At 42.0% G+C, this 25,992-nt stretch overlaps 1 pseudogene; it reads left to right on the forward strand.

The window, feature by feature from the left end:
• The first annotated feature begins 20,813 nt into the window (after nt 1-20,813).
• Nucleotides 20,814-22,006, forward strand: LOC132010069 (glyceraldehyde-3-phosphate dehydrogenase-like; annotated as a pseudogene).
• The last annotated feature ends 3,986 nt before the right edge of the window (nt 22,007-25,992 follow it).

The raw sequence follows: 25,992 nt of genomic DNA on the forward strand, positions 1-25,992 counted from the left end.
TCTCCAGCTAATGAATACAGAGCAGTAACTTGCAATGGAATTTTTACAGGCACTAAGATCTGATACTTATGTTTTATGTATAGGAAGCTTTAGTCATAAGTTAGGTAGACCGTAGATTATCAAAAGTGCCAAACATAATGGTGCTTTGATTTCCAGTGCTGCCTCCTACCAGCGAGCTCTATATGCATTTGCTAGCATTGTCCTGGTAATCCTCATAAGGTCCCCCTTCTGCAGGTAAGGGGTGTCGGTGGGAAAAGGCAGTCCAAGAAGGACGAGGACAACTTGCTCAGAGACTTGTAGCAGGGCTAGAAAGATGTCTTTGTTCCTCTTGATGAAGAGGGTCCAATTTTGTCAATTACATTCTCCATTCTGAATTTCTTCTTTTAGTGTTTTCAATATGCAATAACTGGAAGAAAGATGTATGATGTAAATATACAGAAGTGCACGTATGTATGAATGTGTGTGTATTTATGTTTGTTTTCTTAATAGTCATGGTCACAGAAATAAAAGCCATTGTCCCCATTCATCACGTTTTCATCTTTGGTAATCCATATTGCCTTCTCAAGGGAATAGAAATTCAATCCTGAGAAACTGGACTGGTTCCAACTGCTACCATAAATAGTTGGCTTTGGGTTTATTTCCTTCTTTTTGTATGTGTCAGATTTTTGCCATATACGTTTCACTAACTTTGTTTGTACTACACGACTAACCTTTTTTAAGAGGCAAATGAAGAAACATCAGAGAGGCAAAGTGTTAGACCTTGTTTGAGTTTAAAGGCATTCTTCCCCAAATAGAGCCAAAGACAGCAGATATCCATCACATTATCTCCTATAATAAGTCAACATTTTTCCTACTGCTGATGACACATATTAAAATATTGAACAAGGGGATTTTTTTTTAATTCAAAGTTTAGTTTGATATTTGTTGAGGTCTACAAGCTTCTAAACATATATGTTCTGACTTCTTCAGAAAAATTAGTGACAGCTTGAGGCAGCTGTCCTGGAAATGACTTCCATTCGCCCTGCAACCATTCCACTGACTTTAATTAAAGGTAAAATGATGCAACAAATAACCAGGATCTTCTCCTGCCCTTTGTCCATTTATCTCCTCAGAGCAGTCATATGCCCTATCTTGTGATATTTGTTAAGTGTTATCATTACATTAGCCAGATAGTCAGAGTTGGCTCAGGGGGATATATTTGAACTTGAGTGGTTTCAGGTTCCAGTGAGAATGTTAAAGCTTGGCTCTAGATAACACACTCCCTTCTGGCCAAGCCCTAAGCCAATGCGGATGATGTGTAAAAACTGCTTTGGGGATGTGGGTTTGTCTCAACCTGAGAGAATAAAATCTAGGGCTTTAGCCAAGGCAGATCACACCAGACAAAATGGTTGTGTGAAACCTCTGAAAATGGAGTCTCCCATGTCTCTCTCTGACATACCTGCTTCTTTTAAGGCAAAGGAAGCAAAGAGGCTCAAAGAGCCAAACCACCAGCCTGGCCCCATATGATAGAAGGAGCCGCTGAGAACACAGGCACTTCACCTTCCCGTACTCTGTTCCTTAGTATTTTTTTTTTTTTTTTTTTTTTTTTTGCCCCTGGGTTAGTTCAAGAAAGAACAACTCAAAATTACCACCAGTCACTACCTGTATGAAACAAGCCAGACACCATAACAGATACCTTAAATGTGATCTCATTTAGTTTCAAAAATTGGCACAGAGGCATGGTTAAGAGCATTGGCTCTGGTCCCAAGACTGCCTGGGTTCAAATTCTGCCTCAACCTCTTCTTGGGTGTTTGACTTTAAGCAAACTCTCCACATCTCAGTTAACCTCCACTGTGACAGTAAACCAACTCTTGTGAGGGTTCTAGGAGAATGAAATGATAGTGCTCGATACAAGCTCGATGTTCTTTTAAATCTTTGGGTCATTTTATAAATGAAAAGATTGAGATGAAGCTTATGTTACTCTGATGGTTTTCAAAGTCTGGTCTCTAGGAACTTGCTACTAATGCAGATTTTGGAGCTCCACCTACCATTTACTAACTCAGAAACTTTGGGGCAAGGCCCTGTAATCCATGTATATATAGCCATTCCTGGGGGACTCTAATGCATGCCAAAGTTTGAGAACAGGTGGATAATTCAACTTGCCCAAAGCTACCCATCTTTTATTTAAGTAATGAAACCAAGATTTAGTCTGATTTAAAGACTTTCCACTGGGCATGCTAGCAGTTCAGTCCCAGGCAAGAACTGTGTGTTATGCCCCGATATTTGACATATTAGTGCCCTCTCCACACTTGCAAACATGGTTTCTGCTTTGTCCATGCAGCAACTCCTGCCTACAGCAACTCCTCTGCTACAGGAACGTTCTGTTTCCTTTTTCCAAATCCAGGGTTTTCATAGATTAGTAAAATCCTGGGAATGGCAAGAGCCAGGATAAAACACTGGACGATCATGAGAAAGACTCATTTTGATAAGTGACGTTTTCACCCAGAATTTTTAAATGTGATTTGCATTAAAAACAAGGTAATTGCTATATAATTTGTCCTCCCTCCTCCCAAATTGAAAAGGACACAAAATTACAAACTTATTAATTGGTCCAGCTCTCTATCTCTCAACTTTGCCATGCCAAGGACAGGTTGTAGGTATGGAGGTAGAGATGAAGAATACCTCCAGGCACTGTGGCAGATAGACTCAATCCACATTTGCCATCTCCATCCTGAAGTAAGAGAACGCAGATCAGACAGTGTGATATCAAAAAGAAAGAGAAGTATTAGTAATGACAGCATTGGATACAACTTTGTGCCCTTCCTTCTGAGAGGACAATAACATGGACAAATCTCCTGTTCCTTGAATCATCATTCTGTCTCTGCTCTTTCCCTGAAAATGATGTCTCCGCTAACACACACTTCATCTTCTGGACACCATTGTTATTTGTTGGGTTGACACAGAGTGGAAGCTGGCTTTCTCTTTTCATGCATAACTGTTGCAATGGTCTTCCCTTACTAGATCCTGATGCCAGTGTTCAGAAAAATTCTGGAGAACAGCTTGGCAATTAGCTTACAAAAGAAGAAGATCCCTTGAACAGGAACAACTAGAATTTTGTATAAAGTTTCAGGGTGAAAAATAAAGAGTCCAATAAACCTACCTCACCTTCTGGTTCAAAATTTCCATCACTGTGTTGTGAAGTGTGTAAACCTGGTGATTCACAGACCTGTACCCCTTGGGATAAAAATATATTACATGTTTATAAAATAACTTTTAAAAATATTTTAATTAGAAAGAAAGAAAAAAGAAAATTAAAAAAAGAAATTTCCATCACCATCTCTATTTCCCCACCTGGATGGGGTGCCAGTGAGTCATTGTCTTTCCAATTGCCCATTTTACCTTTTCCTAAACTCATAGATCTGATCTTCTTTGAAACCACCAAGTGATGTCCTGAGTCTTTCAAAGATTACAATCCATGACCCTGTCTGTGGTTCCAGCACCAAGCCCAATGACCAAGTCCCCTTCACACAAGGAAAGGCTAATTTCTTTACCTTTTTATCCTAGCTGATTTCCTCCTACTGATTCAGCAGAAAAATGCACCAATTCAGAAAAAGCAAATTCTGCTGGATCAGGTCATGTTCTGGGGCTCAAGTTTAATCCTCTGCCCAGAGAACTGTAACTGACAAAAAGAACCATCTATAAGGTGAAAGACACTCGTAATGAAACCACCCTAATACACCGGCTCTAGACCGGCTACCATTAGGTTAGACCTTTCTTCTGGACTTGGGATTAATGGGAATGGATCTGACATGAAGGACAAATCCCACTGCAGAGCCCAGTGAGTGCCACCAAGCTCCTCTCTGGATAGAGCTTGTAGAGAGTACTAGTGTCACTTTTAATTCAACCGTCAATGATGCTGAAATTGCTACAAACACAGGTGGGTTTGACACCCAGTTGGAAGTGGGCTTAGTATTATATGGTGGCAGAAGAAGCTGGGCAAGATGAATAGGAGCGTGATGTACACATTGTGGAATGAAGTCCAGAGGCACAAAGCACTTGCCTTCAGTGGAGGAGACATGATCACCCTCCTGAAGCTTGATGTTGAAGCCCAAACTGAATGACTGGTGTGCTCTCTTAGGAACCAAGAAAACCACAGGCCCACCTGCTATGCTACATATTCACATATCAAACCCTATAGGAAAATCTAGGCAAATCTTTCCTCTGGGGTGAGAAGGAGGTGGGGATCTAAAGGTATATGTGATTATCTAACTGGAAACCAGAAGTTACTGAAAGTATGTCCCCTGCTAACCCCTGCTGAGCTGGGGCCAGAGAGTTTTGTTTTAATAGAGTGTATGTTATCACACAGTATCTAAAAAATAAAATACCTGCAGTTGACTAATTAAGGTCCCCGTTGTAACATTCCAGTAAAAGCTGAAGCCACTTTGCATTTTAAAATAACTAAGTAAAAATAATATTCAGGCTTTAAAACAACTTTAGATGTAAGAAATGTCATAATTAACTGCTACTTGGTCACTGTAACTTCCTACTGATTTTTTCCCAAAGCCATAACTTTAGAGAGGTAGCTATTTTCCTCAAAAAGCTACTGTAGACATATCTTAGTCCCAGAGTCCATAAATCTTGCCAATTAATGTAGGCAGAGAGTCCCCTCCTCTTTATCCTCCTCCTCCACTGGCCACGCATGGCCTTCTTTTGTTACTAAAGGATTCCTGAATAGAAATGTCTATTCTGTGACCTTACAAAATTCAGATGTGCTATCTGTTATGTTCTAGTCTCACAGTGACTGTCCCCAGATTCGGGGTGCCCTATTTCCCATTTAGTTTTTTGACACTGTCTACCTTCCTTAGAGAGCTGATTAATCTCGGGTGCCTGGAATGAAGGCCATGAGGTCATGTAATATTAAGGCAACCAAGAAAACTTCAATAAGTGGTTTAATGTATTTGCAGTGCCCAAAATTAGAACAGCTTCCTTTTCTTTTGATTTGACAAGACTATTTTTGTGCTACAATTTACAGTTCTTCCCCCTCTAACAACTTGAGTTAATTTCTACTCTGAAAAAAAGTCAGAAGCAAAGAAGCGAAAGCAAAGCTCTGGATTGAGATAGATCTGGGTAGGTAAAAGTGCAGTCGAAAGTGAGGCAGAGTCTCTTTCTGGCTGTGTCTAGTGACTGAGGCGTCTCTGGATCCTGGGCATCCCAGCAATGGCCACGGGAGAACGGAGGAGATGTGGAGATGTGTGGCCCGTTTGTGATGGGTGGGGGGGGAGAGGCTTGGGAGTGGATGTCCAAAATGAAGGGTAAAAGAGGAACCCAAGGCTGTGATGACCAGTAAGCTTCCCCTCCTGCCGGAGCTAGTTAACATGCTATCAGCCTGGAAATAAGGCACTTTTAGTGGAATGTGTGTTCTACGTACATGTCTGTCTTTATACACAACAAAATGTTTTTAGATTCTACCATTCAAAACTAAAAGTATTTTGAAAAAATTTTTATTAGACACATTTTATTTCTATATATGTCTTATGTATGATTCTCACATAAATACATATAAGCTCTTTTACACTGTACTAGAACCATTACATTGAAGCACTGACCACGTAATAAGATGGAAAGCGAAAACTCATTGTTAACCTTTTCACTGGGGAAATGAGAGTCAAAGGCACATGTATCATGACGCTAATGAAGCTTAAGCTCCAGGATCCCTCACTTGCACAGGCCTCTTCGCAGGCTGTGGGAGAGGCCCTGGCAAAGTGTTCACATGGTCATATGTTCTGGGCAATTTCAAAAAAGAAATTCCAATCTTGATTGGTGAACACTCTGGTCTCTTTCCACTCTGACCTCCTGTCATGCTTCTCCTTATTTCAGAGAGCCTTAGAGTACATGTATTTTTCAGATCCAGTAAAGGGGACGTTATTCTGGGGAAAAATTTAGTTTCATTTCAATAGGAAGTATTTATATGCTTTGCTAGCCATCATGGTATAAAGAGGGGCTTCCTGGTCTATGCCCACCACGACTGTACTAACTCAGTATCATGAGCCAAAGTTACAAGAGCAGGTATTATAATATGGATGTGTCCTACAGAAGCAGGCACCAGAAGTGTATGTGCAATAGAGAAGGAACACAGTTACAAATTTATGAAACTGGAAGGTGGTCTGTGGAAAATTTTTCCAGTCGTCAGATGTGCAGAACTGTGAACAGAGGATTAGCGGACCTTTGATGTCTCATTTAAATGAGCGTTAACTTCCATCAGCAGTACACTTGCTATATGGTGGAAAATGTTTGGGCTCTGAAAGCAGGTGTGTTTGGGTTTGAATTTTCCCTTTTTAATATTTACAAACCTCAGTTTCCTCTTCTATAAGAAAGGAATAAAAATATCTTTCCGAGTTATGACAGGAATAGCTAACATTGACCTCTTTATTGTCTGCCAAGCATCAGGCTTTACAACAACCTGTGCAGCAGATACTAGTATTATTCCCATTTTACAGATGAAGTTAAGGAACTTAACCAAGGTCATGCAGGAAGTAGTGTAATTGGTATGAACCCAGCAGTCTGGCTCTGGAGCCAGCCTCTATATTGACTCTCCTGTAAGTCTGATTGCCCTTGTCCAGTGTGGTTAACCAGTTCAATTTCAGAGCTTGCTCCACAGTCTCTATTCCCTTCTCCTCTATAGTTCCTTTCTCTAAAAATAGCTGGCTTTAAATTTTTAGTTGTCATTATTATTGGCCAATCTATATTATTTTTGGAAGCAGGTAACAAATTGTTTTAAAAACACAAAGACACAGGGGTGCCTGGGTGGATCAGTTGGTTAAGCGACTACCTTCTGCTCAGGTCATGATCTCCAAGCCTTGGGATCAAGCCCCACATCAGGCTCCCCCCTGTTCTGTGGGGAACCTGCTTCTCCCTCTCCCTCTCCTGCCACTCTCCCTGATTGTGCTCTATCTCTGTCAAATGAGTAGATAAAATCTTTACAAAAAAAAAAAAAAAAAAAAACAAAGATGCTATTATATAAACTTAAAAAATCTATCAACAATCACCATTCTCTAAATGTACTAAAGTTTTGTTATAAATCATTTGTATGCATGTATCATTTTAAAATATTAGGTTTTTTTCCTAGACCTGCAATGATATTTTGTAACCATTTAACATTTCCTGGTCACTATATAACCTTTAGTCTTATTAAAAATCTTTCTTCCACCATAATATATTATTTAAATCTTATAACTTGTGAAGATGACATTATATACCAAGTAGCATATTTCTCTATTTCTGTTCAGTCCACCCATTCATTCAACCACAACACTTATTATTCACTATGTGCTAGATATTGTTCTCAGTTTTTAAAACTTGTTTGTACATGCAACTGTTACATAGTTGTATTCAAGGCTTAAATATAAGTCCGCATTCTTTTTTTCATTTTTTAAACATTTTTCAGGTCTTCATAATTTTCACTTTTGGTGGCTGCCTAATGTTCCATTAAAAATATCTGTCAGGGGGGTCCTGCGTGGTACAGTAGGTTAAGCAACAGACTCTTGATTTCAGATCAGGCCATGATCTCGGTGTCATGAGACTGAGGTTCCGAGCTCAGTGGGCAGTCTGCTCGAGATTCTCTTTCTCTTTCTCTCTCCTTCTGCCCCTCCCTGCCATTCTCTCTCCCTCTTGCTCTCTCTAAAATGAATAAAAAGAACTTGTCATACTATACCACTCATTAAACTATTCTTGAGCATTTAAATAATACATAAACACTGGAAGTAAGGCTGCAGTGAACATCTTCATACACGGAACTCTCTGCTTCCTTTGGGTCATTTTTCTACATTAAATTCTTTTAACAAGTCAGAGGACTGAACTTTTTTTTTCTTCTTTTTTGGACAGCTATTGTTTTCCAGAGGACTTTAAGAATTCACACTACTATCAGATGTCAGGATATACCGACTTCAAACTTTACCAAAACTCGGCAAAAACTGGAATAATGTTGCTTTAAAAATGTTAATTAGCACATGTAAAACAGTACTTCCTTCTTCTTTAGCTTTGCATTTCTCTAATAATTTGTGAGGTTAAACATTTTTCTTCTAATTTAAATTATCTACCTCTTAAATGATCTACAATAGGGGTATATAAAGAGCATCAACACCAACACTAAACACAGATCAACACAAAGTGAGTGTTAAGTACTGAATTAGGCCCATGTGACAAGTCTTCATGTGAAGACATTATATGAAAGTGACCGTAAAATGCAGCAAGCGTTGAGTTGGAAAGGCTGTTCAAACTTGGGTTTGCATCCTTCTTCTTCACTTGACCTGTTGGGAAAACCTGGACTTCAAATTCATTGTACGAAGATGGTATGAACAACAACAACAAAAAAAACGTCAAAGGTTGTGGTGAGGGTTAGAGGTTTTATCCCAAGCACATAGCACGGTTCCTAACATGCAGGGTGCCCAGTACATATGTGACCTCTGGTGAGTCCTGGGAACACAAGAAATCCCCAATAAATGCTAAGTCTTAAGATATTTCCCTGATTTCCTGGAACTAAGAAACTAGATTTGATGAAAAGACAGAAAAATAAAATCCTAAATTATTTATTTATTATATATTCTCTATAAAGATATTTGTACATTGAACACTTTCAGTGTAGAAATAAAACACGCAAGGAAAGTGCAAAGGACTCTTGGTAGAAATGAGACACTAATAATCAACATGACTTAGTTTATCAGAAAAGGTAGGAGTGTCCAGGATGGACAAATCCACAGAGACAGACTGCAAATTAGTGGTTGCCAGGGACTAGGGAAGGGGTGAGGGAATGAGAAATAACTGCTAATAGATATGGGGTTTCTTTGGGAGTGATGGAAATAATATAAAATTAGTGACTGTACAACTTTGTAAATATACTTGAAACCACTAAACTGTGCATTTTAAAAGGTTGAATTTTATATATGAATCATATATGTAAAGTATGTTATTTGCTGTGGCTTATAATTTAGAACCCATACCAATTAAGTAGGTTCTAAGGCAAGATTAAATAAGAAATTTATTCAAAGGCTCTAATATTTTCCTTTTGCATGTGACCAAGCCCCAAATTCATAAATTAAGAGATTGGTTGAATAAACTTTGGTACCAGTTGTCCCTATCACCAAGAAGACAATGTCTTGTTATTTTTTTCCCACTCCAAATTAGCTATTAATTAGTTTCCTTAATTCAAAGAGTATAAAGATCACTGTTTTCAATTAGCCTGGGCCTGTTTTAATGCTGAGCAGTGTCTTAGGAACTGCTGAGAACATATCATAGTAGAGATCACAACACCTCAATATTACTCACATGAAAACTGATAATTCCTTGGGTAAAGACAATAGAGACGCCTTTATAGGGTCCCTTAACTAACCAATCTGAAACCAAATGAAGGCAGCTGAAGGTTGGAACACCATCAGTTTAACTCTATTTTATAATTACTTTTTTTTTTCCTGATGATCTCAGGGTCCTGGGATCAAGCTCCGCATCAGGCTCTGTGCTCATTAGGGAGCCTGCTTCCTCCCTCTCTCTCTGCCTGCCTCTCTGCCTACTTGTGATCTGTCAAATAAATAAATAAAATACTTAAAAAACAAAACAAAACAAAAAAACCCAAAAGGACTGGGTTCAGAGAGTTTCCAAGCTGGTGAACACATGGTGATCTGGGGGTAAGTGACTTGCTATGAAACGGCATGGAAGCTCTGAGCCCTTTTTTCCATAGCTCACCCTATATGTCTTTTCCATCTGGCTGTTCCTGAGTTATAGCTTTTCATGATAAAGTGTTAACCTAGTAAGTAAAATGTTTCTGAGGTCTGTGCGCCACTCTAGCAAATTAATCAAAACCCAGGAGGAAGTCACAGGAGCCAGTGAGTCAAAAGCAAAGGGTAGCCACCTGGACAGGCCAACAGCTCTCCAAATGGAGGACAGTCTTATGGGACTATCTGAATAGATAGCACTAGAAACTCATTGAGTTGAATTACATATATATATATGTAACATACTTTACATATATGATTCATATATAAAATTCAACCTTTTAAAATGCACAGTTTAGTGGTTTCAAGTATATTTACAAAGTTGTACAGTCACTAATTTTATATTATTTCCATCACTCCCAAACTGGTACTGGAACATTGCTTAGCGGGGTGGGGGACCCACACATTGATACTGGGTGAAGCACCCTTTGTATCATATACCCAAAATGACTACACATAGTCTAATCTTACATTTAATTCGTATTAAGCTGTGTCAAATATAATTTTTCTGCTAAAACTAAAAGATTCATTTAAATTATATCTATTCCAAATTTGTAATAGATTGTGTGAGCAACCACATGCAAAATATGACTGTGTGACTATACACACAGTAACATATATTATACTCTGTGTCAAACATCAGATTGCAATATGTTAAACATTAGTTTATCCTAAAATTGTTTGGTAAAAACTGAAAAATGTGATTTGGCTCCTTGTTCTATGGTTTCTTTTGCTGCACATTTTTCAGCCATTACTTGCTCGATGGCACTCAGAATACCTGCCTAGTGACTCTAAGTTATCAATCAAACATGGATGAATCAAAGTCTGGCTTGGGTTTCCCGCTTGGCCAATAGGAAATAAAAATTAGTCTTTGGCTGTTTTGTCCTACTTAAAGTTAAAAAAAAAAAAGTCATATATATGGGAAGCAAACAAAAGCCTTCTGCTAAAACAACTGATAAAACCTACATAACAATTAATGACTTAAAATGTCAAAAAGGCACCCTGGATTTTCCCCCTTAACAAACTCATAGTAGTTTAATTTTAAAGTGCATGTATCAGAGGGGAATAAGTGCAACAAATATATTTGTATTCAATTGAATCTGAGAGTTGGTAGAGGGTCCAAACTGGTAAAGAAAAAATATCCACATTGCCTTGTTTCCACTTTATTGTAGGCCACAGGAGACTGTAGTGAGTGTTCCTTTTACTGGAAGTTTCTTTCAACTCTTGCTGCTTAACAAAAGGAAGCTTACCCTCAGGGAGCCAAGATTTGGGAAAGGCTTGTCTGCTCACATCACGACCCCCTCCCCTTGTTTTATTCTCATTTTTGTGTCTTTGAACACTTGCAAGCTCTACTCCCTGTCCAAACATGGTAAGAATGAAATGGCCTTAAGAAGATCAGAATACTCTTGGGCGCCTGGGTGGCTCAGTTGGTTAAGTGTCCGACTCTTGATTTCAGCTCAGGTCATGATCTCAGGGTCATGATCTCAGGGTAGTGAGATAGAGCCCCGCATATGGATCTGCCCTCACCCTCTCCTTCTGCCCCCTCCCCTCAAAGAAAAAATCAGAATACTCTGGATGATATTAGGCCTCGGTTCTAGGAATGCATGGATGAGGTTCTGAGAAGGAAGTTACCCCAAGTTTGAGCTATTCCAGAGCATTCATTTCTCCTAGGAAAGCCTAGTATTCCAGTGCGTAGACATTGTCCCCATTTTTCCCCATCTGTTTTTTCTCTTCCATCTCCTCTGCCGCATTTTGAAAGCCGTGACTGGGGGAAAAAACTCAGAAAAATGGGAGGTCTTCAGAGTAAGCAAACCCTTCCAACTTTCCTTCTGATGTGTCTGAGTTGGTAGAGGTATGAGAAAAAGTAAACAACAAAACTATCCTATGCAATTCAAGAGGCCAGGATTTAAAAACTGGCTCAGTTTATTTACCCCTGAATAAATCACTAAACCCCTCTGGGCCTCAGCTTCCTCATCTATTAAATGGGCATAAAATATCTTCCTTTACTGGTTTACTGTGAGGAAAGTACCTGACACATAAGTGTTTAATAAATGCTGTTGGCCTTCCTGTGTATGCTGGGAGGAGGTGGAAATCATGGCTGGGAGGGAAAGGGAGGATTGCCTCTAGCTTCTCCACAATTAGAGTCAAATTGGGGTTCAAATTGGGGTTACCCAGGACCCCCAAGGCAGTTACAATTCATTAGGCACACTTTTTGAAAAGGGTTCACGAGAGCTCAATTAAAAATGTTTATAAAAAATAAAAAAAATTATAAAAAAAAAAAGTTTGCTAGAATTCCCCAGTAAAAAAAAAAAAAAAAAAATGTCAGATGAGGGATGCCTGGGTGGCTCAGTTGGTTAAGCAGCTGCCTTCGGCTCAGGTCATGATCCCGGCGTCCTGGGATCGAGTCCAGCATCGGGCCCCTTGCTCAGCAGGGAACCTGCTTCTCCCTCAGCCTCTTCCTGCCATTCTGTCTGCCTGTGCTCGCTCTCTCTCCCTCTCTCTCTGTTAAATAAATAAAATCTTAAAAAAAAAAAATGTCAGATGATATCAGCTTGTTTAGGGTTCTCTGCATAATGCTTTGAGGGGTTTTTTTCAATCAGAACACTATAAAAATACTAGAGGATTTTTTGTGATAGACCAAATTCACACTGTAGAACAAACTGTACACAATTTTGACACAAACTTAGATAGAACGGTGTATGTAATTATATATAATTCACATTTTTATTGTAATTCAGCCCTTACTGATACAAAGATGACAAAAAAGGAGATGAAAAACTGGTAGATGAAAGTAGAACAAAATATAAATCAAAGTGGAACATCATTCCCAGCCACATTTTAGCACCTTTGATTTAGAGAATTATAAAAGTTCAAGTTTCAGACCCCCTTAACGATCATGCAAGCCTGTCGAACACCTGAAGCATGTTATTCATTTTAGATGCACACAAAGATTAGAGTAACTTGGTTTCAGATTACCCAGGCCACTTTTTCAAAGCATTTTACTCAATTTATATATATATATATATATATATATATATATATATATAGCCACACATAAAGATAAATTGATATAAATATCACCATACACATGTCTTTGCACTACCTTTTTTTGCTTACATTTTGTCACCCAGGTTAACTTCATATATTCTTCCATATATGTCACCCCCCCAGGCTAAAATCAGTTTTTACACACACACACACACATATACACAAACACACACGCACACATTTTTTTTTTTCATCATTTGTTTTACAGAAATGGGATTACCTTACATAATATCCAAAGCAGCCCTGGTCTACACAGCTTCAACCCAATCTTTATCCACCTCTTCATCTAACAGTTGGAAGATAAACCAATACCCTTTAGAATTATTTTCAGAAGCTAAGTTGAAACAAAGGGCCTCATCCATCTTTAGTTAAGCTTGGTAATTTGCACATAGCACTTTTTCGGTAAACCCTGATTCCAAAACTTTTTCTAGTTTTTAGTTGTTTTTTTTTTCTTTTCTTCTTAGTACCTGCTGCTCAAAGTACCATTCTGTCTACAAGGGCAAGTTTTCAGAGGTTTCTGAGTAAAAATTGCCCCTAAATATATGTATATTCTACCGGAAGTGGGCACACACACACTGAAGGTCAAAGGAAAGAGTGGAGGGAGAGTGTCATTAGGCACCGCGAATGGATGCTTGAGTTGCCAAGAGAAATAGGCCAGAGATTCCACCTTCCACTAGCACACCAATGCCACTCATTTATGTGTCAGCCTCTCAGCCACTGAGGATCTTGGGGTCTCATTTGGCTTAGTGTCACAGGAAAAGCCCTGAAAAAGCATTGAGCCCTCAAGTCCCCCACTTCACATCTCCAGGCTTCTTCTTAGTGCCTTCTTCCCTCTCTCAGTTTCCCAGTGCCCGGAAGGTGTCATCCTCATTCCCCATTAAAACTGCTTCAAAGAACAAGATGGGATTGGGAGGGAGACAAACCATAAATTACTCTTAATCTCACAAAACAAACTGAGGGTTGCTGGGGGGAGGGGTGTTGGGAGAAGGGGGGTGGGGTTATGGACATTGGGGAGGGTGTGTGCTATGGTGAGTGCTGTGAAGTGTGTAAACCTGGCGATTCACAGACCTGTACGCCTGCGGATAAAAATACATTATATGTTTATAAAAAATTTAAAAAAAAAACTGCTTCAAAGAAAAAACTGGGTGGGATGAACTAGAGGGTATTCTGTTAAGTGAAATAGGTCAACAAGAGAAAGACAGTTATTGTATGATTTCAGTCATATGTGGAATTTAAGAAACAAAACAGAGAAGCATAGAGGAAGGGAAGGAAAAATGAAAGAAGACGAAATCAGAGAGGGAAACAAACTATAAGAGACTCTTAACCATAGGAAAAAAGCTGAGGGTTGCAGGAGGAGAGGGGATGGGGGATGGGATAATTGGGTGATGGGCATTAAGGAGGGCACAGGATATAACAAGCACTGGGTGTTATATGCAACTAATGGATCACTGAACTCTACCTCTGAAATGAATAAAACACTATTTTTTTAAATAAAAGTTTTTTTAAAAAGTAAAAACTTGAGGGATACATTCACACTAAGATCATATCATAAATGAATAATAAGAAAACTTCAACATACCTAGAGTACTGTTTGCATTTTTATTAAAACAAAAGCATTATTTAAAAAAGAAAAATCCAGTAGGGTAGATGTCAAAGATAGCAGACACAACGGAAAGAAGGACTGCAGAGCCTTTCCAACACTCCTGAATGCACACATAAGCCTCCATAAAAGATGGCCCTAAGAGCCCATTACAAAGAATATAGCACTGGAGTTAAGAAAATCTGTGGGTGTGGTTCCAGCTCTGTTGTGCTACAGACCTAGAAACTGAACAAGTCATTCCACTGTCTGGTACCCTATTTCCTCATTTGTAAAGTGAAGGTCTTGAATTAGATTACTTCGAGGTCACTTCAGCTCCAACATGCCAGGGTTCTAGGATTATAATGGCCCTTCTGAGTGGACCACAATATCATCTGGACTTAAAAGAGATCACATGCTTGCCATGGTATCATAAAGGATTTCTTAGCAAATCCAGAATGGAAAGACTCTTCTGTGCCCTAGTCACCTCCCTATCCCTTAACCCCCTCTTACTTTTAAGGTAGAGAGCATGGCTTAAAGAAAATTTCACTTTCAGTTCTATATCAATGACTTGATACCTCATAACACTGTTCCATTTTTTCTCAGTTTTCTATCTATAAAGCTAAACTCTACACTGATGACAGGGTGATCCTCTTTTTTTTTTTTTTTTAAAGATTTTATTTATTTATTTGACAGACAGAGATCACAAGTAGGCAGAGAGGCAGGCAGAGAGAGAGGAGGAAGCAGGCTCCCCGCCGAGCAGAAAGCCCGAAGCGGGGCTCCATCCCAGGACCCTTGGATCATGACCTGAGCCGAAAGCAGAGGCTTTAACCCACTGAGCCACCCAGGCGCCCCTAGGGTGATCCTTTTAAATGTGAAAATCTGGCCATGCCAACTCCTGCTCAATCATCTATAACAGTTTCTCATCATCTCCCATAACAAACACTGTTGGTTCCCAACTCAGCAGCCATTTGTCCTGTTTCCCCTACTTTCTTTCAGAAGCCCAATATTGTTCCAATGTCCTCTACCTGGCCATGTACTTCAGAAGTGGGTGTGTCCCCTCCAGGGGGTGAGTCCAAATTCATCTGAGCCAGTCATGGTGGTTGCATTCCCCTTGCCAGTGAATGGTTTAGGGTTGGGCATGTGATGTGATTTTGGCCACTGAGGCATGAGAATAAGTCTGAGGGGGTGGAGGGTGGGCGTGGGGGAGGCTTCTTAAGGAATGTTTTCCTTCCTGGTTAAAAAGACACACATCAAGTCAGAAAACAAACAAACCTCTCTACCTCATTGATCACCTTGTAATCAGAGGAAGAGCCAGTCTGAGGATAAACCATCATACCAAGAATGGTAGAGCAGAAAAGTGGAAAGAGCCTAGGTCCTTAATGACAGAGTTGAGCCACTGAATTCAGCCATCTTGGAATTTCCTTGCCTTTGAGCGTATTATATATGCTAGTAAGTTTTCTTTAGGATTTAAGCCAGTAGGGTTGGAGGTTTCTGTTACTGCAGAGGAATACCTGCTAATACATCTACAATGGAAAACTAGTATATATTTTTTAGCATACAAGGCCCTTCATATTTTAATCAGCCAATTTCTGTCATTGTGCTTTAGCTAACCCCGCCTTTGCCTAGAATAGTCCCCTCCAAATTGTCCTTTCCAGGAAACACCACTACTCATCCTTTAAATTCCAACAAAAGTATACCATCCTTAATTTTGCCTAGCCTCAGGCAGACTCTGCCGTCCCAATTTCCAATGGCATTTTGTACATGCCTCCATTATGCTGCTACCATTTGCATGCCCGTCAACCACACTAGACTGTGAACTTCTTGCGGGCAGGGGTCTCAAGTGCCTGTTTCTCTCGTATTACAAGCTCCTGAGCATATTCTGATTCATGGGCCCACAATCAATATCGGCTGAGTGAGTGTAACACCTGACTTTAACTATCATTTTAGGAAAAAATGTTACTGCATTCACCCTTAATTTAGGAAGTTTAATTCCTTTTTATCTCAATGTGGGTCTTGTCTAATGCGCTAGGACTCAAATCCACAGAGTCTGAGTAATTGAAATGTCTGAGACAGCATAACCACCAGTTCCTGTGTCCTTCACAAACTTTGAGAGGTGGCTTTGGAGTTCGTTACATTTGATAGTCTGACAAGCAATCATGTTCTCTTTATTAAAAGAAGTGAACAATGGAGGGAAAAGTGCTCACTCCATTTGGAAAGTATACTAATCCTATCCTATAGCTCAGTTCCAAGATGAAGAACTGCTAATGTGTAATAGGGCCACCTCAGCCCTACATCCATCTTGAACACATCAATGCAGGCTCATTTTTTAGAGCGACCAAAACTCTTATCAAATGAAATGTGGAACAAGGAGATTTTAGACCACAAGTCCAGAATCTAAATCCATTCAGCTTAAGCTTTCCTATATGTTGGGAAACCGCTTTGCCAAGATCAGACACCCTCTTTCATACCAGCCTTCACTCTGCCATTTTCTGTCCCCTCCACACACACCACACACAGACAGACATCTGGAAATTCTGTTCAACTTCTTTCTGTAAATATATGCAGCTTGTATGGAGAGCTCTGCTGAGTCCACATCTGCCCAGATGTGAAACAAAAGACACACCCTGCCACGCACAAGATAAGCCACTGGGAACTGGAACCCACAATTTCAGCAATTCCCTATTCAGGCCCCAAGAGCTCTCTTGGAAATGTAGATCACGTTTAGTGTGACAGGGGGTGAACAATTACACTAGGGGTGGGATGACTCATTTAAATAGCATAATTCAAATATCTTATTCATGTCGCAACATCATCGAACTCCTGGGGGGCTGCTATACTCATTGCAGGAAAGGGGGGCGGGGAGCAACAAAGGAAAAAAAATGCAGAGAAATTACCTCGCCTGATGGGCAGGTTCCAAAGACCAAAGGGGGTCAGTGTGAGTAGGACACTGACCTGCCTTAACAATGAGCAGCGCCCCCCCCCCACCCACTTTACACAGGGAAAATAGGGAAATTCCCCTCTACTGTTCCTGGAAGTGGGGGTCCCCACTGACCAGTTACACTGTCTGTCTGAAAAATACAAATGCTAGTCCAGAGTCATTCCGTCGTCAAAATGTGCCAAGTACCTACTATGTGCTAGCATCGGGGATGCAAAGAGAAGACAAAATTCCTCCCCCAAAGCAGATCTCACAGTAGTAGGGAAGACAGACAAAACAGTGTGACCAGTGCTAGAACAGAGACATAGAAAAGACACTTGCAAGAAGACACTTGAATTCTATCTGAGAGTGCTGTTGCAGGCCTCCGAGGACCCATGTCTAAAATGCCTTGAAAGATGAGTAGAATTCCCTAGAGGAGTAGGAAGGGTCTCCTGGGCCCATACAAGATGCAGAAACAAGGCGATGTGCCAAATGATAGGGAGCAGAGACTAGTCTGGGGGTGAGTACTGGATACATGCGGGGTGGGGACAGGCAAGGAGGGCCACTTTTACACCCAGGCCCAGCCTCCAGCTGCCTCTCCAGCCTCATTTCCTCCCACTGGTTCCTCCTGACTCACACTCTGGGCACAACCCTAAACACCACTCCCAGGCCTTCCTGTGCTTTCCTCCCTGAGCACGCACCCTGCCCTCTGCCTTGAGTTTCCCTCACCCTATTCTTTCCTATGTTCCCCTTCTCTCTATCTGGACATTTCACCTCTGTGTGAAACCTCCCGACTTCCCTGGGCAAATCGAGGTGCTTGCCACTCTGCCTCCCCCATTTGGCCACTTGCTAGAAATGACTATGTTTCTATTTCAAAAAAGCATGGATACAGTCCCTGCCTTCAGAGAGCTCAGGAACGGAAAGCCCTGAAACACAGACCAAGACTCATAAGCCATGAATTCAACCCCCAGTGCCCAGAGGATTACTGCAGGCTGAGCTGTCTCGTTCTAACAAAGGGTGCAAGGACGGAAGGCCACATCCCTAAGCCAGCTCCACTCTGTCCATGGCCCTCACTTAACCTTTCCAATTCCAGCATCTCTCATTGCATTGTCTCAACCCATGACCCCAATCTTGTTTCGTCCCTTTAATCCTCCATTTCAAAGATTGCTCTAGTCTTTTCCTGTCCACAACCAGTTGTCAAGAGACAATATGACTGTAAGTGAGAGAACAAGCTTTGACTTCAGGCAGAGCTAGATGTTTATCCCAGCTGCAGCAACCCAATGACTTGCTCTGAATTTAAGGAGATGACAGCATTTAACAGCTCCAAGACAGAGTAAGGTCTCAACAAGCCATAACCCTTGTGGCCATTGATTAGCTTTGGGGTCCCCCATCATTGCACCATCTCCAAGTTTCATATCTATTATCCTGAGTTCCACCAATTTTCTCCCTTCCCTTTCCTTCTCCACCCTATCCTTTATCTTTCAGTAAGAGTGACAGATCCTATACTGCTGTAAGACCTCCCAAGCTTCATAGAGGAGATGGCATTATGAGTCTAAAAGACCTTTGCATCTGGGGCTCTGACAAGAAGAGGGTATTCCAACAAGTACATAAAGACAGAGACAGGAAAGTATGTATTTAGAGTTCTTGTAGGGGACTGTAGGCTTTCTGTTTGGCTGGATGGTTGGGTCCATGCCAGAGATGTTTAGAGGTCAGGATGGACAGAGTCTGAGACAATCATCTGCAATTTTGGGGAAATCACAAGCATAGATTTGTGGGGATGGGGAAAGTGGGAGCAGGATATAAGTTGACTTATACAGGATGCACTGGGAAGGGAAGGGGCCCAAGACACATGTCCCTCCATAAGGATGACCCTCTTGTCATACAAAAGTCAGAAATTCAGAAGCCCTGAGTTCCAAGATCTTCAACCAATGAAGGACATGACCTTGGGACTTCATTTAGCTCATCTGCAAAATGAGAAGCTGGACTTCATGTGGAGTTACCCAAGTTCAAATACAGCCTGGTCACTTATCAGAACAAGACTTTAGGTACGATACTGAATTTTTTGATGTCATCATTTCCCTCATTTGTAAAATGATGGCAAGAGCAAAATACTTCCCTTACAGTGCTGTTGCAAAGACATGGCACAGACAGCCAGGCTTGGCACATGATAGGAATTTAAAAAGGAAAAGAAAGAGAAAAATGGTGACTGTCGAAAGTCCTTCCAGCTTAAAAAGATTCACAACGCTTCCTATTACAGTCTTTTTTCTTATTCAGAAAAAGATCTGGAACACAATCTGGGCTAGTCTGGGGTACAACATGAAAATTTCCTTTTCATCCATTTAAAAAAATATGATTTGAGAACATAATGATCCTTTCCAGATACACATTGTCTTCAGAATATGGAAATGTATCATTAGGAAGATAGAAAAGCAATGTAAAAGCCCTGAAAACAATAAAACTCTTGTTAAGCGTTTGATTTCTAACTCAGACTTCGCCAGCATTTCGAAGAAGAAGGGCTAACAAACAGCTATGCAGGCACACCACTCGTGTCTTCGTGTGACTCCTGGAGACTCTGGAAAGCAAACAGATCACAGAACTATAACCAAGTGCTTCCCAAAGTCAACCAAACCTTAGATGTCCCCAAATTTGTCTGTGGCAGATCAGTTTTGACCCCTTCCAGAATCTGGTGATCAAAAACATATGACCTGTTTCAAGACTCAGGCCAACAAGGTCCTGTTTCAGTGCTTAAAAGAAATCCCAGGAGTTTTCAGTCCTATTCCACCCTTCCACACACCTTGCACTTACCCACCATAAGGAAAACATTTGTCACACTGCAGTTTCTGGACGTCTGTCTTCCCCAGAGACTGAACATAATAAGGGCATGTCTCCTTCATGTTTCTCTCCCCAGTGCCTCCTATATGACAGTCACCACACCTACTGCATATTCAACCCCTGTGATCCAAGGCAGCCTGACACAAAAGTGGGTCATAGTCTTGGAATTACACCCACTATATCCCAAAGAACTGAAGAAAAAATATACCTGGAATACATGGGCGAACGAGCATTCACATCCCATGCCATTCTTTCCACCCCAAATACCCTTTCCTTTCATTTTGACACTCAGGTCTCCTTCAGAAGGCATTTCCTTATCGATCTCTACTCACTTCTGACTATGTCTCACCACTGTGCCTCTCTTAGTAATTAGTACTATGTGTGTTAGAGGAATTTTCACCTCTTTCACTCTGCAGGAGTGTGCTGCCCTGAGGAGGCTCTTTCTGCCCTTTGGGTCTCCGTCGTCTACTCAGAAAGCTCCCCCACTTCCTAAGCCTCCCTCTTCCTGCCCTCCTTTCCCACAGAAGGAACATCTCTGAGGTGGATGGAGCAGGGCCCAGGTCAGAGATTCTCACCAGACTATTCATCACAATCACCTACAAAAGTTGGAAAATAATAGTTTGCGGCTCTCTGTTCATCTTCATTCAAAAGATGGCAGTATCTTCTTATGCAGTGCCAGCTGCATCCCCAAGACATGATGGTGAAGGTCAGAGTTAATGGATTTGGTCATATTGGGTATCTAGTCACCAGGGCTGCTTTTAACTCTGGCCAGGTGGATATTATCACCACAAATGACCCCTTCTCATTGACCTCAAATACATGATCTACATGTTCTTCTGATTCCACCCACGACAAAGTCAATGGCACATTCAAGGCTGAGAATGGGAAACTTGTCATCAAGAGAAAGCCCATTTCCCGGGCACCTGCATGGCTCAGTCAATTAAGTATCTGCCTTCAGCTCAGGTCATGATCCCAGTGTCCAGGGGTCAGGAGTCCTGCATCAGGAAACCTGCTTCTCCTTCTTCTGCTTCCCCTGCTTGGGCTCTCTCTCTCAAATAAATAAATAAAATCTTTAAAAGGAAAGAAAAGAAAAGAAAAGAAAGCCCATCTCCATCTTCTAAGAGAAAGTTCCTGCCAACATCATGGGGTGATGCTGATGCTGAGTACTTTGTGGAGTCCACTGAGGTCCTTCAGCACCATGGAGAAGCCTGGGGCTCATTTGAAGGGTAAAGTTAAGAGAGTCATCATTTCTGCCCATCCTGCTGATACTTCCATATTTGTGATGAGTTGGAACCATGAGAAATATGACAACTCTCTCAAGACTGTCAGCAATGCCCCCTCTACAACCAAATGTTTGGGCCCTCTGGCAGGAGTCATCCATGATAACTTTGGCAGAGTAGAGGGCCTCACGACCACAGTCTCTGTCATCACTGCCACCCTGAAGACTGTCAATGACCCCTCTGGGAAGCTGTGGTGTGGTGGCCAAGAGACTAGTCAGAACATCATCTCTGCTTCTACTGGTGCTGCCAAGGCTGTAGACAAGGTCATCCTTGTATTGAATGGGAAGCTCATTGGTATGGCCTTCCATGCCCCCATCCCCAACCAACATGTGAGTCATGAATCTGACCTGCAATCTGGAGAAAACTACCAAATATGATGACATCAAGGTGGTGGTGAAGCAAGCATCCCCCTCCAGGGCATCCTGGGTGATGCTGAGGACCAGCTTGTCTCCTGTGACTTCAACAGTGACAACCACTCTTCCACCTTCAGTGCTGGGGCTGCGTTGCCCTCAATGACCACTTTGCCAAGCTCATTTCCTAGCACGACAATCAATTTGGATACAGCAAATGAGTGGTAGATTTTGTGGTCCACATGGCCTCCAAAGAGTGAGAGACAGACCCCTGGACCACCAGCCTCATCAAGAGCAAGAAGAGAGAGGTCTAATGCTCCTACAGAGTCCTTGCCCCAACTCCCGTCTAACATACTGAGAATCTCCTGACCTCTACACAGTTTTCATTCTAGACCCTCTGAAGAAGGGGAGGGGCTTGGGGAGACCTGCTTTGTCATGTACCATCAATATAGGACACAGTACCCAGCCAAAAACAAAAAGGAAAAATAACAGTTGGGTATGTGTAATCATTGCTTTCTGTTCTGGAAGAAAAGAGATCACAAGCCACTGTTGGAAGTGTTTGCCTTTGGAAGGAAGAAGGACTAAGGGCTGGATGAAAGGGGTACAGTCTTTCTTTCCTATACTGTGAATTTTTACTTTGGGTATGCATGTCATTTAATTTTCTTAAAACATGGGAAAAAAAACAGATGTTCAAAGTCTGATCCCAGATATGATTTTTTAGAATATCTGGGAAGGGGCCTCAGCAGCTGTATTTTATTTAAAGTTTTGGGTGATTTTGATGCAAAGGCAGAGTTGGGGCCCATGGGGGAGGAAAAGGGTATATTCATATTGTACAGGTGTGAATACACATGTGATTGTATGTGGGAGGGTAGCAGTTGGGAGCAAGATTCTACAACTAAAAAAATAATAATAATAATTCTCCTCCTCTTCAATATTCTGTGCATAGAGTTTTCTCAGCCTTCTCCCCAGAAGCCAGATCAGACAGTGGGCTCAGTGTCCACTGCCTAAGAAAAGGCCAGAATGAAGCTTATTCCCCACTGGAGGGTGAGTAGTGAGGGGCAATAAGTATGGACTCAGAAGCCAGGCAGCCCAGATTCCAGTCCCGGCCCTAACTGTGCCTTCCAGACATTTCTCTCTGCCTTCATGTCCTCAGTTATGGTTGATGTGTGTTGCTATGCCCAGAGTACTTAGAGCCATGTCCAATGCACAGTGCATCCCTGGCTATCAGCACAAGGAAAGCAGGGGGGGGCCCTCCTTATCATGAAAGCTGAAAGAGGTCACCCCCTACTTCCTCTGTGTCCTGGCAGAACCACACTGTTGTCCCTGTGCAATCACGCCATGATGCCGTTATCTGTGCACATGCCTGTCTGCATGACTGGGGTGTTAGTGCCTGTGGGAGACATCACTTCCCATGGGATTTGTGTCCTCCCTTTCACAGAGAGCAGTAGGGGCCTTTGAGAAACTGTAAAGCATGCCAAAGAAGGAGTCACTTAGTTAGTTGCAAAGCCAGAGCATCTCTTTCTTGCAGGAAGCCATCCTTGACCTAGCCACATTTAACCATTGACTCCTCTTCCTCTGTAGACTCACCTCCTGGTAGCCTGTCAACACCACCTGAGGCTGAAATTCCATCTCTCTCCCAAGGCGAGGGCTCCCGGGTGATGAGCTTTTTCTTCTCCCATGTTACACACGTCCAGATTTAACTGCGTTTCTTGGCACACAGCAGGAGTGCAATAAATGTCTGTTGAGTCAGATTGCGGTTCTCCTCTGACCCTCCCTGACATTCTCTCAGACTCCTACAGAAGGCAAACAAGATGTGAACCGGATGTTGAGTCTCCATATCAATGGAGGTGCGGTGGAGGTAGAGGTAGGTTTACCTCTAAGAGAAGCATTTTTTTTTTTTTTAATAAACAGTCTGCAAACACTTGAAAAAGAGGAACAAGGTGTGTCCTGGTTCTAAAATCCGAGATAATTTTACTTCATCGGCAGCAGGGTCCTTTGTTCTTTATTAAAACTGCTTAGGAATAACCTTGCCACGCTACTGTTACTATTAATAATGTGTAGACCTTATCACATTACAAATTGTATTATGAAAATTGAGTGCCAACACCAGGGAAAACTGATAGGACAGAGCTACCTCATTCTCTGATAAGGGAGCAGACTTCTTCCGACTCCCTTCTGCGCCTGCGAACAAACTGCAGGCTCCTCAGCCCCCACCCTCTCCGCCCTCGGGTACCAATCAAAGGGATCGGTGAGGCCCTTCTGCCAAGTGCCGCCAAGCCTCCTGAAGAACTGGCGAGGAGCTGCTGCACCGAGGCCAGCAGTTTGCATTCAGAACAAACAGCCGGCCTTTCAAAAAGACAGGGACCCAGGCCAATCCACACAGTTCTCAGTTTTTATAAGGACATCTTCCCATACTTTCCACCTCAGGCTTCCAAACCACACTTGTCAATAGGGCGTGGTCCTCACTTTCCACGTCTTAGCCTCCTCTTGTGTGAATCAGGAATTCTTCTAAACAAAGAAGGGGTAGGAGACTGGCGGGGGGGGGGGGGGGGGGGGGTGCCGTGGGGAGCCTCTCACTAGATCTGCCCCTTTTTCCACTCAGGGCTGCCCAGGGGCTCCCCAGGAGGACCTTAACACCCTCTTCTGATAGTAGTGCTCTGTGAGGAGGCTACATGCAACACTGTCAGGGAGAAGGAGAAGGTTTCCATCTTCATACAGTTCAATAAACCCTCTTTGGTGGGGCATGTCCTCCATTAGGAGCTAGAGCATCCTTGTCCTGCCAGCAGCAGGAGGACCCAGAGAGGAAAACCAAATGAGATCCACACCTAAAGAGTGTCTGGTTTAACTTCCTCAAATCACTCTTATTCTTCCTGGGAAAGGCCTGCCCAGCGACCCAGACTGATTCTCTGGATTTCAAATGCAAATTGCACACACACGCACGCACACACAGGCACACACACGCTGTGAGAGTTTTTATGGGGTAAATGGTGGCGTCATAAACGTCCAAGTTCAGCACCACTTTTTAACTTTCCATCACCAGGCCTTATCTTTCCAGAAAAGAGATGAAAAGGTCTGAGGGAGGGAGGTGATCACAGAGATGGGAATGGCTTTTATTAAAAGAGTGTTTTCCCAGACCTTAACTAAACCTCATCCACTTTCGTCAGTCAGGGCCGACAGTTGAGAGCAATATTAGAGGAGGTAATTGCATGTATCAGTCAACAGCTTTTGTCCCGCGGCCGCTGAGAATTACAGTAAAACGGGCACAGGAAAACAGCATACTGGATTAAAGGCAAAAAAGCTCTTTCTCCAGTTTCTCTCTACTCACCAGCTGTTATGTTCGGCTACAGAGACAGAAGCAGCAATAATATCTGGGGGAAATCTAGCCTACCACAGTCTGGGTTTTTTTTTTTTTTTTCCTCCTTCTGTTTTTCCTCCGCCTTAAAAGTGATTAAGCTTCGACTTTAAAGAGAAACTTTTTCAAAAAGCTTTCTATCTCACCATAGTAACTAAGCTATTGACCGTATATGAATTTTTCTCCCATTCAAGTATATGAACACATATAAACCGAATCTTCTACCCTTGCTCAGGCTGACTGTACAACAGCCACCCCAGAACTGTTGATGTCACTTGGGAACACCTCCCCCATAGATGCTAATTCAGTTAAACAGTTGACAAGACATAGATACATTTTATGTACATTTGATTGTAAGTCACACTAAGTTAAATCATGCCGTGCTGAAGAGTTAACAGCGGGGTCTGAAATTCACCCCTGCTAAGTAGGAGTTGGAAGAAGAGAGAGAGGAGAAAGAAATGCCTATCCTTGTGCACTGAGCACAAATTTGCACAAGAGAAGTGTGATCGTCACCAGCTCCCTGGTGCTCCGGACACCACACACTGGCCCCCTTACCCCCATGCTAAAGGAACTCCCTTTCTCTCAAACATGGGAAAATAAACGAGTCTGTCCAAAAGCTGTCAGAGACTTTGGACACAAAAGAGGAACATTCTTAAGGCCAAGTCAAGGGTACCCGAGAGGGAGAAGTGGCTAAGCTGGGAAGGACAGAGACCAACTCCAGCAGGATAGCAGGGACCAGAGAGTTGTGACCCTGGGTCATTTCTGAGTGCCTCAGTGAAAGCGCAGAGCTGAGTCAGCTCCACCGTTGACTCTGACTGAGGCCAGTTGGGACATGGATGCAGTGGATCACAATGAAGCTGTTGTTTTTAATGAATTTAATTCTTAAATACTTGA

Source organism: Mustela nigripes, chromosome 2 (assembly GCF_022355385.1).
Source record: "Mustela nigripes isolate SB6536 chromosome 2, MUSNIG.SB6536, whole genome shotgun sequence".
NCBI classification, from domain to species: domain Eukaryota; kingdom Metazoa; phylum Chordata; class Mammalia; order Carnivora; family Mustelidae; genus Mustela; species Mustela nigripes.